We start from the raw sequence: 11,678 nt of genomic DNA on the forward strand, positions 1-11,678 counted from the left end.
ACGGTTAATCGGGCTGACAGCTGGGCTCCCTCTGCGTCTGATGGTGCTGCCTGAACTCAACACTGAACGCAGATTAAAAACCTCTGAGACGAGGTGAGGACCCGAGACCCAGTTGAAGCCTTGCTCCTCTTGCGCAGTCTGGGGACCAGCCATGTGCACAGCGGGCAGGTGCATCGGACATGCACACCTCCCTAGTGTCTGTCCGTCAGCGAGGTCCTCAGGTGCAGCAGCGCTGTCACCTGTGGAAAGCCTGATTGCAGAGCTGGCCATGCTGTTTGAGAGCCAGCGCCAGAATGAAAATGCTGGCTCCCTGATCCAAAAACATATTACAAATTTCCCGACAGCAACATTGGAACTTTAAACCTAAGGCCCAGATGTGGGGAGAAACCTGGGGGCAAGAATCCACGCTTGTCAGTGCTGAATGGGTCCCCCTGGAAACCTGCCCTGGCTCCGGCTGTCGGTACAGCAGCAGAAGGGAGGACACAGAAGGGAGCAGACCTCTTGCCTGCTTTCCTCTACTGTGAGGTAGGAACAGCAGCTGGGTCCCCCAGATATCCCGTGCCCGGAGGGCGGGTGGAACCCAGAAGCACGGACCTCAGCCAGTCTGGGGGCGCCTGAGAGCTTCCCTCCCGAGCAGCGCCTTCCTGGGACTCTGTTCCCACCTCAAATGGCTTAGGGGGCTTTGCTGGGCATGGGGTGGGGCGTGATTCCCTCTGGGCTGTTTTGCGGGCAGTAGCCTTGCTCAGCACAGCCATGGGGTTTTGGGAGTGGCCCCCTGTGGGCCTGGGCTGGGGGCCGGTGTCCCCTCTCTGCCCATAGGACACAGCTACATGGACCATGTAGTGTTTCAGGAACTACATTTTGAAAAGTGAAGAGAAACAGGTGGAAGAGATTGTAGTAGTGGATTTTTCTTGGCCTGGCCTAACCACAGGATCACCATTTCAACATGTGATCGATGTAAAAAACTAATGAGACATTTTACCTTCTGTTTTTTGTTTGTTTGTTTTTTTTTTTCATACAAATCTTTGAAATCAGTGTATAGTTCGGGCTTACATGTGGCCAGTGGCTGCTGCTGCATGGACAACACAGCTCTAGAATTTCTTTTTTTCTTTCTTTCTTTGGAGACAGGGTCTTGCGATGTAGTTCAGTCTGGCCTTGAATTCACTATGTAGCCCTGGTTGGCCACAAACTTGTGGAGATCCTTCTGCCTCAGCCTCTATAATGATGAAGCTAGTTCTAGAATTTCTGTAAAGCAAGAGCCAGGACAGAGGCCACACGGTAAGAAGCAGAGACCAGGAATTCAAACATATTTGCACACCAGTAAACTGGTCCCTCCTTAGCTTGCAGGATAGCAAACCCCAAGCAGTAAAGGCTCAGGCTAGGCCCCCTCAGGTGGGCTTTTGCAGAACTGACTCGCAGAAGCCAGGTTCAGAGGCTCAGCCCAAAGTCCCACTCAAAAGCGAGCATCTCTGCTGGCAAGGTGGTCCTGAGGCGGGAGGGTCCCCACGAGATCAAGGCCAGCCTGGACGACACAGCCAGACCTTGTCTCAAAAACAAACAAAAAGCAAGCATCTCCCTGTTTTAATTCATTCCTAGTAAGAGCACAGTCTCCCCTCCATATAGTGGGGGGCTTGCTGCAGGACCCCTTCCCCTACAGATAGCAAAACCCTGCTGCCCAGGTGTGGGCTTTGCAGAGAGACAGTGTGCGTCCCACACTTAACCGTCCCAGCATTGCCTAATGTCAGGTGTGATGCAAATGCTAGTAAATAGTTACCATACGTTCGGCGAATAACGACAAGGAAAAAGGTCTCTATGCATTCGGTGCAGGTGCAATTTCCCCCGAATCTCTTCGATCTGCAGTTGGTTGAATCTAAAGATGGGGAGGCAAGACTGTGAGTCTGACCCACACTCTTCAGTGGCAGAAAGGAACGCGTGGTGTGGTGCTGCTGGTGCGTGGAGAATCTGACACCAGGGCTGGAAAGAGAGCCTGGATTTGTACTTGTGTGTGTGTGTGGTAGGGAGAGACACTGGGCACTGAACCCAAGATCTTAGCAATGAGCCATGTCCCCGGCCCTTTCTGTTTTTTATTTTACAACAACGTCTTGTTAAGTTGCTAAATTGCCCAGGCTGGGCTTCAACTGGCGATCCCCCTGCCTCAGCCTCCCAGAGTGCTGGGATTATAGGTGTGCGCCCCCACACCTGGCTGGGCCTGCCCTGCGGACAATCACAAGCTCACCAGGGACAGTCAGACCGGAGTCAGAGGGAGTCGCCCCTTACCAGATGGGGTCCCTGAAGTGGTGTGTCCCTCTCGCCTGCCCTCCCAGCCTCTCGTTCACACAGGCACACTGCCATTCCAGGATGGGGAAGCCCAGAGGCAGGAAGTAGGTCAGGGCTTGCTCGGGGCTGGGGACGTGAGGTGGGCACTGCTCAAGGATGTGGGGCTTCATTTCCTGGGGATGAAAATGTTCCAGCACAGTGGCAGTGGCCGTGTCTGCCCAGCCCTGGTCTTCAGTCAGACACTTTACACCCCGAGGCGTGGGTGGATCGTGTGGGCCTGTACAAGGCCACAGGGGGAGCTCCGTGGACAGCGCTTTCCTAGTGTGTGCGAGGCCCTGGGTTCGATCCCTGGCACCGAAAACCAAAACCACAACAATCCATGCAGGGAGGCCAAGCACCTACTCCAGCCAGGCACCTGGGGACCAGGAGTGAAGTGAAGCCGCACCCTGATGTCGAGATCACCTTTCACATCCACCACGGAGAGAGGTGAGGGACATGGCAGGCTGCCTGGTCAGAGCCTCCAAGAGGGGGTCTCTGGGCGGAGGGAACAGGTGCAGAGGCGCCAGGCCCAGCCTGGCCCAGTGAGGCAGGGATGCCGGAAGGGAGGAGGAGGAGTTGGAGGAAGTGGGGCGGGCAGGGCCTGGGGCAGAGGCTGCTGATCACCCGCGAACCCCCCCCTTTACTGTGGAGCCCGTGAGGGGTGGAGGAGAAGCCCCTGAGGATGTCACACACCTCCCGCCCTCCCATCCAAATGTGCCCCTGGGAGGGGCCAGGCCGAGGCAGCAGGCAGTAGGGTCGGTTAGGCCAGGAGCCCTCTGAGCGCTGGCAGAGGACAGAGGGACCCAAGGAACCAGGAAATCGGAAGGCAGCAGGCAGTGAGAGCTGTGGCCTGGCCCCACAGATGAGAGGGCAGGGTCGCCGGCTGTGACACTGGGGCCCAGCTGCTGCAGAATGGGCGGGAGGCCTCCTTCCGGCCCGGCCCTTGACGTCAGTGTTACCATGGAGACCCGGCTTCCCTCACTGCTTGGGCAGCTGCAGCCCCCTGCCAAGGCTGCGCAGGGCTGGGGTGGGAGGCAGAGAACCGCCTGGGCCTGCAGACTGCAGGGCCTGGGGCGCCCCTAACCCCCCATCCCCATCTTGGCCCCCACCTGAAAGGTGGCAGCTGTCCTGGCACCTCCGTGGAGCACGGGGACTGGGGGCTGCAGCCTTACCCACTGTTCACACCCACGCCCCTCCCACAAAGCCCAGTTTGGTGTTAGGTGCCCCTCCTGGAGCACATCCTCTGAGCTCTCTGGGTGTCACGCATGCCCCAAAGCCTGTGCCCAGCTGGGAGAATCTCCCTCCACCCAGGGCGGAGGACAGGTGCACAAACACACACACACACACACACACACACACACACACACACACGAAAGGCAACTTCTCTGTCCTCCACCTGGCTCTGTTAAACCTTTCTTTGGTTCCAGAAAGGCACATTCAGGAGAAAAAGTCCTGGTTGGGGTGGACTCCAGCCTCGCCCACCCGCCCCCTGCCTTTGTGGGAGCCCCTACCTGTCCCCCATGGTGCAGGACACGGGGAGGGACTGGTGCTGCCCTGGACCTTGTCTGGAGCATGACTGTGAGGGGCACTTCGACTCCCAGAAACGCAGGGCTAAGTGGCCATGGCCACCCCGCTAGCCAATTCTGTCTTCCAGAGCCCAGGAAGGGGGCAGCATCAAGATTAGCAACTCCAGGGCTGGGATGTAGCTCAGCAGCACAGCACCTGCCCAGCAAGAGTGAGGCCCTGGGTTCAATTCCCAGTACCAAAAAAGAAAAGTAAAAAAAAAAAAAAAAGATTGGCAAACTCCAGCCTGGAACTCGCAGGATATTTTCAGCCTCTTCTTTGGAAGCCCTGGGATCTGACCTTTGGTTTTCTGCCCTTCTCTAGAATGTAGGGACCTCAGAGCCAGATGCTAATTCCAAGACTGTGGGACCAATCCTGCTCAGACTCCTCTCACTTTTACCACCCACCCACCCATCCGCCCACCATTCATCAATATTGACTGTACTCCTACTAGGGGCCAGTCAGCCACTTTAGGAGGTGTTGCAGATCTAGCAATGAGGAAATAGGAGCCAAACTCTCTCCTGTGTGGGACACAATTTCTGGAAGGAGTCAGGAAATAAAATCAATAAGGAAAAGATGTAAGACTGTGTCTTGGAAGGATAAATACGCTGGGGAAAGGTTGCTGTGAGGAGGGGGAGGTGACACTAACCGCTAACTGCAAAGGGGGCGTTTGAGCAAGGACCCGGAGCGTTGTGGGGGTGCTGAATGGTGCCTGGGGGTGCGCTAGGCAAGGGACGGCTGCTTCCAGGGCCAGGATAGAGGGGTGTGTGTCCTTAGGACATAGGCCCTGGCTGTCCCCAGGGTGGGTGAGCTCAGGGAGACCAAGATGGAAGCCGTGGAGCCTGTGATGACCAAGATCCCAAAACCGAGTCTCTAAATCCCCCTCCCCCTCCCCTCCTAGTTGCCAAAGGCTTCTTTCAACATAAGTATAGAAATCACACAGAATTATTTCTTTCACATTCTATTGTCCAAAACTCTTAGCCAGCCTAGACTCAAAGGGGCAAAAAACTTAGTATCTTGAAGGAGCAGCACCTGTGGATACGTGGACATATTTTAAAAGCATCAAAACAGACAAAGGCCTGGTGCACTGCTTTTCCCGGGCCAGACCTCTAGACCAGGGCTTTTGAAGAGCCAGGATCTGCAGATGCTGCAAGGCAGATCTATGTGGGACACAGAAAACAGCAGTGCCTGGGGTCAACCCCAGATGTTCTTATTTAATTGGTCTGTAAGAGGTTTGGGCCCTGCCATGTTTGTATTTATTTTGGGGGACTAGTTTAAATGTTTAAGTGTGAAATCCAGCATTTATAGTCCTGCTACACTTTTAAAACTGTGGTCAAAATACAGGTACTGTAAAACTTACCATTTTGACCTTTTTGTGTGTCTCCACTTCAAACATTTTTGAGGGTGCAGTTCGGCAGGCAGCTGTTACCCGCAGACCTGGGTCACCGTCCCAGGCTCAAACTCTGCTGTCAGAAGCACTGGCCCCCCCATCCCGTCCCTCCCCGGGCCCCTGGCAGCCTCCATCCCATGCCCGTGAGCTTGATGTTCTAGAGACCTTACAGAAGCGGAATCAGGCGGGGCAGGTCCTTCAGCTCTGGTTTATCCACTTCCCACGGTGTCTCCAGGTCCATCTGGATTGGAGGATGTGCCGGTTCCCCTCCCTTTATGGCTGCACAGCACCCCCTTGTCTGTGCAGTTCATAAATAAGGCGCCCCTCTTCTTTCTGTGTCCATCCATCCGTCCGTGACACGCAGTTCCTTCCGTACTGTACACGTTTCCTTCCCTGAGCCAGGGATCATCCATATTTACTGGATATGTCTTTTTCTTTTTTAATTTAATTTTTATTCCATAAAAATATTTTACTGTATATTTTTGTTCTATTTAGACTTTAAGCAGATGCATAAATACATAAACACTGTACATATTGGGGGCTGGGGTGCAGCTCGGTGGTACAGGGTGTGCTTAGCATGCGCACTGGCCTAGGCTTCATCCCAGCACAGCAAAACCATACATATTTACAGGGTCTTGTGTGATGTTGTAATCCACAAAAGCCTTATGGAATGTTTAAATCTTCCCCCACCTGTACTGGGGATCAAACTCAGGACCTTGCACCTGCGAGGCAGGCAGCGAAACCACTGAGCCAAATCCCCAGGACCTTATGGAAGGTTTAGATCAGAGTAAACCCATTCTCTCAAATATTTATCGTTTCTTTGTGGAGAAAACAGTCAAAATCAAAAGACTTTTTTGTTGTTGTTGTTGTTGCTTGTTTTGGTTTTGGATTTTTTGCAGTTTTTAGGTTCAAGGGACAGAAATTTTCCACATACTTCTGCCGCACACCCACACTGCACGTGTAGCAGAGCTTTCTTTTCTGGACAATACCATAATCAGGGTCAAGTTCTGGGACCTCAGTCCTGGCCGGCCAAGGGTTGCGGAACTATTTCCCTGTCTCTGCTGCCCCCTGGCGGCGGCACAGCCGACAACAGCCTAGTAGTGACCCCACACTCATCCGGGTCCTTCCTGCGTGTAAAACCAGGGGAGCCAGGACCCGAAAAGCTGCATCTGCCCCCCACCCCCGCACTCGTCCTTCCTCATTGACCTCGTAGGCCATGCGCTCAGAAGAACACAGAGAGAGGCACAGACCTTGAAGAAGGCGCTGCACTGTGCCTCAGTTTCCCTGGCTTTCTCACAAGGGTGACCCCACACCTTATGCCGAGGCTCTGAGAGCGCCGTGCTCAGTCTTATTCAGGGTTCCTGGTCCTGGGCGTGACTGACACGGGGCTGGACCATTCTGTGCCACCGCCCGGGGAGGAGCAGCGCAGAGCCCGCCCATCGGGCAGTCTAAAACCCCGCAGGCTTGTGGGCTGGTGCTTTGGCCTCTGGGGTGGAGCCTGAGAGGGTTCCTCATTTCTGGCAAGTTCTGTGGGTGCCTCCAGCATCTTCCAGATGGGGAACCCCGAAGGCAAGCTTGTCGTTCAGGCTGCAACCCCTGAGTCAGCCGGGAGAGGCGCTGTGGGACGGTGGCTGGGCGCCAGCCGGAGCCTTCAGCGCCCGCATCTCATCTGAGTTCCTGGTCGATGGCTCCTAATGCTCCGTTGTCTCCTTTGGCAGTATTTTTGTTTGTGTGTTTTGGTACCGGGGATCGAAATCCGGTCCTTACGCTTGCGAGGCAGGCGGCAGTATTTTTGGTCGCTGACACAGACTACTGTCCAGCGGAGGGGCCTGCTGGGCTGCAGGAAGTGAGCTGTGTCCTGGAGCCAGAACCGGCAGGGCAGGGTGGACTGAGTGGGGGCAGGTAAACTGAGGCCAGGCAAGGTGGAGCAGGGCGGTGGGCACCGGGCTGGGAAGTTCTTGTGGGTCCCCACATCGCAGAGGCCAGACGGGATCCTGAAGGTACGAGGGAAACACAGAGAGGTGCGGAGCTGCCGAGTGTTGTGATCTGAGCTAGGTTCCATGTGCCCCACATAAAGCAGGGAGAAGAGTGCGTCCTGGGGAGGGCAAGTGGGCAGTGTGGTGGGCTCGCGACCCCACAGGGGGCTCACCCGGGGTGAGCTTTGTTCTGTGTGTCCGTCAGAGAGCTTCAGGTGTCCAATGGCAGCTCCTTCATCAGGTCCCTCCCATGAGACGGGGCCAACAGAGAGCTTTGTTCCTGGGCTTCCCCTGGGCACAGGGCCTGTGTACTCTCCTCTGAATTGTGGTCGGTGTTGACATTTTTTAGATTTTCATTTACAGTAAAGGTGCACAGCCATGAGCCGGGGTTTAGCTCAGTGGTTCTGCCACCTGCCTCGTAAGAGCAAGGACCCAAGTTCAATCCCCGGTACCCATAAAAAAGGGGGCCAGGGCCACCTGCCTTGCAAGCGCAAAGGCCCAAGTTTGATCCCTGTTACCATAAAAAAACAAATGTATAGCCATGAATCTCCCTCAAAACACTCCCGTTCATTTTCTACGTACTTATCCCATTGCTCTTAGCATTTTCTGAAGCAGTCCTGGACGTTCTCTTTCGTGAGTGTCTTCAGTTGTGCTGTTAGGGCTGCCTTGATGTCCCGAATAGATTCAGAACATTTCCCTTTCACAGTCATCTTGACATAGAGGAAGAGCCAGGCCAGATCCAGTGAATCACTTGGATGAGGACACTGTAATGTTTTTAGGAGCCTGCATTTCCACTGGATGGCGCTCAGCAGCAGCCTTCATTGCTTTTCTTCAGTTACTCTTCATAAAGACATTCACCAAAGAGCGGCTTCAGAAAGTAGCGAGGATGATGGGATGAGTATGTTTAAAGTGAGGAGGCCCTGGGGGCCAGGGATTTAGCTCAATGGTTCTGCCACCTGCTTTGCAAGCACAGGGTCCCAAGTTCAATCCCTGGTGCTACTTAAAAAAAAAGTGAAGGGGAATATTTTGAGGAAGATTAATGGCAGTGTTTCATTCACTGTATTTTAAAAGTTTTGACATTCACCATATCTTTTGACTATTATATATATTGAGGCGGGGTCTCACTGAGGTGCCCAGGCTGGCCTTGAACTCACCATCTTCCTGCCTCAGCCTCCCAGTTAGCTGAGATTATGAGCATATGGCATCATGCCTGGCACTCCAAATATTTTTTTTGAACCTAGGACCTTTACAGTGAGCTACATCTTCAGCTGTATTTTAAATTTTGCTAAGATGCCCAGGCTGGGCTGGACTTGTGATGGATGGGATTACACACACATGCCATTCAGACACGACACGGCTGAATAATATGTTAAAGTACAGCTGTCACTTGGGATCCGTGAGAGACGGTTCCAGGACTCTGTGGATAGGAAAATCTGTGGGTGCTCATAGAACCAATGAACATCGTCCTGTCTCTAGGTGACTTCTGACGCTGAGCACAGTGTAAAAATACAGTAATCGTTGTGCTGCATTGTTTGGGGAATAGCAACAAGGAAAGAAGTTTGTATGTGCTCAGTACAGACACACTTTTTTCCCTGAATATTTTCCACTGTGCTCATTTTTTCCCCCTCTGAGACAGAATCTCACTATGTAGTTCAGGCAGTCTTTGAACTCACTATGTAGCCCTGGCTGGCCTCGAATTCATAGTAATCCTCCTGCCTCAGCCTCCTGAGAGCTAAGATCACAGGCGTGTGCCGCCACACCTGGCCCATCCTAACCATTTGAATGCAGGGCTGACTGTACCTAAATAAATCCAAAAGAGTGTAAAGAGATGTTAGTTTGAAATACAGTTACACCATATAAAAATCTAAATGTGTAGCGTGTTAATACCTTTGCTTGTCTCTAACACATTTAGTAACCAAATCTAGCGGTGGTCTAGTAACCTTAGGCCTCTCCAAGAAGTGAAGAGCGTAACGGACATTCAGCAGTACAGGCAACGACAGCCACACGGTGTGGAAATGTGTACGATCCCTGTGGCGAGGTCTTGGTGAGCACACACTCGGGTTGCCTGGGGTCATCACGGAAGAAAACGCCCGATTTCCGTGAGAGGATTGTGCAAATCAAAGTGTAACTTCGTTCCCGCCCAAGCTCCAGGATTCCTGGGTGGACAGAGAGCACGTGTGTCAGTCGGGCCCAGGTAAATGTGGTGTGTGGAAAGGCACCCTTAGTCCCGGCCCTGCGCTGCCTGCTAAGTGGCGAGGACCAGTGTACCTGGCTCTGGAGCAGGACCGTGCGAGTTCTCATCATGGATGCTAGGCAAGTGCTCTAAAACTCAACTGCCCTTCTCCCTACGTCCATTTTATTAAATTTTTAAAAAATTTATTTTTATTAGTGTCTGCAGTACATAATTCCTTGGGTGGAGCCGGTCCCCGCACAGAGCACATTTTAACTCCCTCCTCCATGTCTCCGTCCCCTTCCCATTTGAGAAAGATGTATCTCCCTCCTTCCTAGTATCTATCTGTTACTCGGCTTTACTCATAATTTGGGCTTCTCATATGAGAAACCATGTGATAGTTCAGCTTGTGTCTCTGATATATTTCACTTAACATTATGGTCTCAAGATGCATCCATTTTTCTACAAATGACTCAACTGTATCCTTCTTTATGGCAGAGTAATACTCCACTGTGTGTAATGCCACATTTTCTTTATCCGCTTACCTGTTGATGGGCATATAGGCTTTTCTAAGATTTATCCGTCATGAATTGTGCTGTCATAAACATGGTTATGCATGGATCACTGTAAGATGTTTAAAATGAGCGGCCCCAGGTCCCACAATTTTTCAGGGGAATAGTAGTGGCGGTTGAACACAGAGGCTCTCTGCACTGAACTATATCTAAACCTTTAAATTTCTGAGATGAGTCCTCAATAAATTGCCCTGGCTTCCCCTGAACTCGTGATCCTCCTACCTTACTTTCCTGAGGAGCTGGAATTACAGGTGCGTACCATCATGTCTGATGAGAACTTGAATTTTTGAGAGAAATGGGAAAGGAGGAAAAAGGATTGAACAAGGCTGAGGGAAGGAAGGGGAGAAAAAGGTGCTGGCATCGAGAGAGAGAGAGAGAGAGAGAGAGAGAGAGAGAGAAAGGCTACTTGTAACCCCAATTTTAGAAGAATATGCAGTGTGGGCCGGGGATTTAGCTCAGTGGTTCTGCCGCCTGCCTTGCAAGCGCAAGTTCGATCCCTGGTACCAAAAAAAAAAAAAAAAAGAATATGCAGTGGAACCTTTTCCCCAGGAGTTCATAAGTGTCTGGAGAGGAACACAGGAACTGTTAGCTGCTTACAACATGGTTCTGCGTCCAGATCATCTCAGAGCTGATCTAGAAAAGGTACTCTCAGTTACACTGTGTTGAAGCTTTTCTTTCCTGCTTGCAGATCCCATGCCACGGAGACTGAGACTTTTTTATTTTTATTATTTTAGTTTTTTGAGACAGAGCCTCACTATGTAGTTCAAGCTGGCCTCCAACTCCCAGCGGTCCTTGTCTCTGCCTCCCAGTGCTGGGATCACAGCTGTGCACACCACTCCTGGCTAGAGACTGAACCATGATTGTCCCGGGTGTCGGAACATTCTGCCTTCCTCTGTCTATTGAACGTAACCTAGTGGCAACCATGGTGGTCGGTGGCCACAGGAAGCTTCCTTGAGTTCTGATCGCCTTCGGTATTGTCACCAAACGTCTTTCTGCCTGACCATTCTGCTTCTCCCAATTTGAATTTTGCTCAGTTTCATCCACACGATGACTGTAAAATAGGGCTGGATTCAAATAATTGAACAATCAGCATAGCATGGACACTGGCCAATGATGTGGACAGCTGGCCTTTTGGTGAGTAACAGCTGAGAACAGACCCCAAGTAGGCGCCAACCGATGGGGGCATGGGGTGCGTCTTCAGGTACAGGGCTCCGTTATGCACGTTTACTGTTCTCAGGACAGGCAGTCTGGTCAGTCTGCGACAGTCTTGGTATTTTCCCCGTAGACCTGACTCTGATCTGGCAGCGGGGAGTTCTGCTCAGGCAGAGTCAGCAGATCTGGGCATGGAGCGTGGAGTGGCCTGGGCGTGCAGGTTTCCACTAAAACCTCCAGCTGAGAACTTCTGTTTTCAGCTATTGACTGAGAAGCCGATTTCAGCGGCCAAACCTTATTCTGGAGCTTCCTGCTGCAATGCCAACTAGTCAGCTATCTGTAGGAAGTAGACAATGGCACTTTCCTCCTTTTTCTTTACTGCTTATAAGGGAGTGGATCTGAAGGAGGAAGAACATAGGTGCGCTTCTAGGGCAACGTAATGCCACAGAATAAAGGATGCGATAGGAAGGCCCAATGAGTCTAAAAGAACACCTAACCCTGGAATTAGCCACAGAAAGGCTCAATTCCTGGCTCCTAGG

General features: G+C 52.2%; 1 long non-coding RNA gene across 1 annotated transcript; it reads right to left on the reverse strand.

Annotated features, from left to right (window-relative positions):
* Window positions 1-1,161: 1,161 nt before the first annotated feature.
* LOC104851994 lies at window positions 1,162-3,224 on the reverse strand. Its single transcript, XR_777357.1, has 3 exons — window positions 3,010-3,224; window positions 1,775-1,870; window positions 1,162-1,245 (listed from the first exon to the last, which is right to left on the reverse strand). It is a non-coding gene; the product is annotated as an uncharacterized LOC104851994 (long non-coding RNA).
* Window positions 3,225-11,678: the final 8,454 nt, after the last annotated feature.

This window comes from Fukomys damarensis, unplaced genomic scaffold (genome assembly GCF_012274545.1).
Source record: "Fukomys damarensis isolate Sample0158 unplaced genomic scaffold, DMR_v1.0_HiC HiC_scaffold_32, whole genome shotgun sequence".
Taxonomy (NCBI): Eukaryota; Metazoa; Chordata; class Mammalia; order Rodentia; family Bathyergidae; genus Fukomys; species Fukomys damarensis.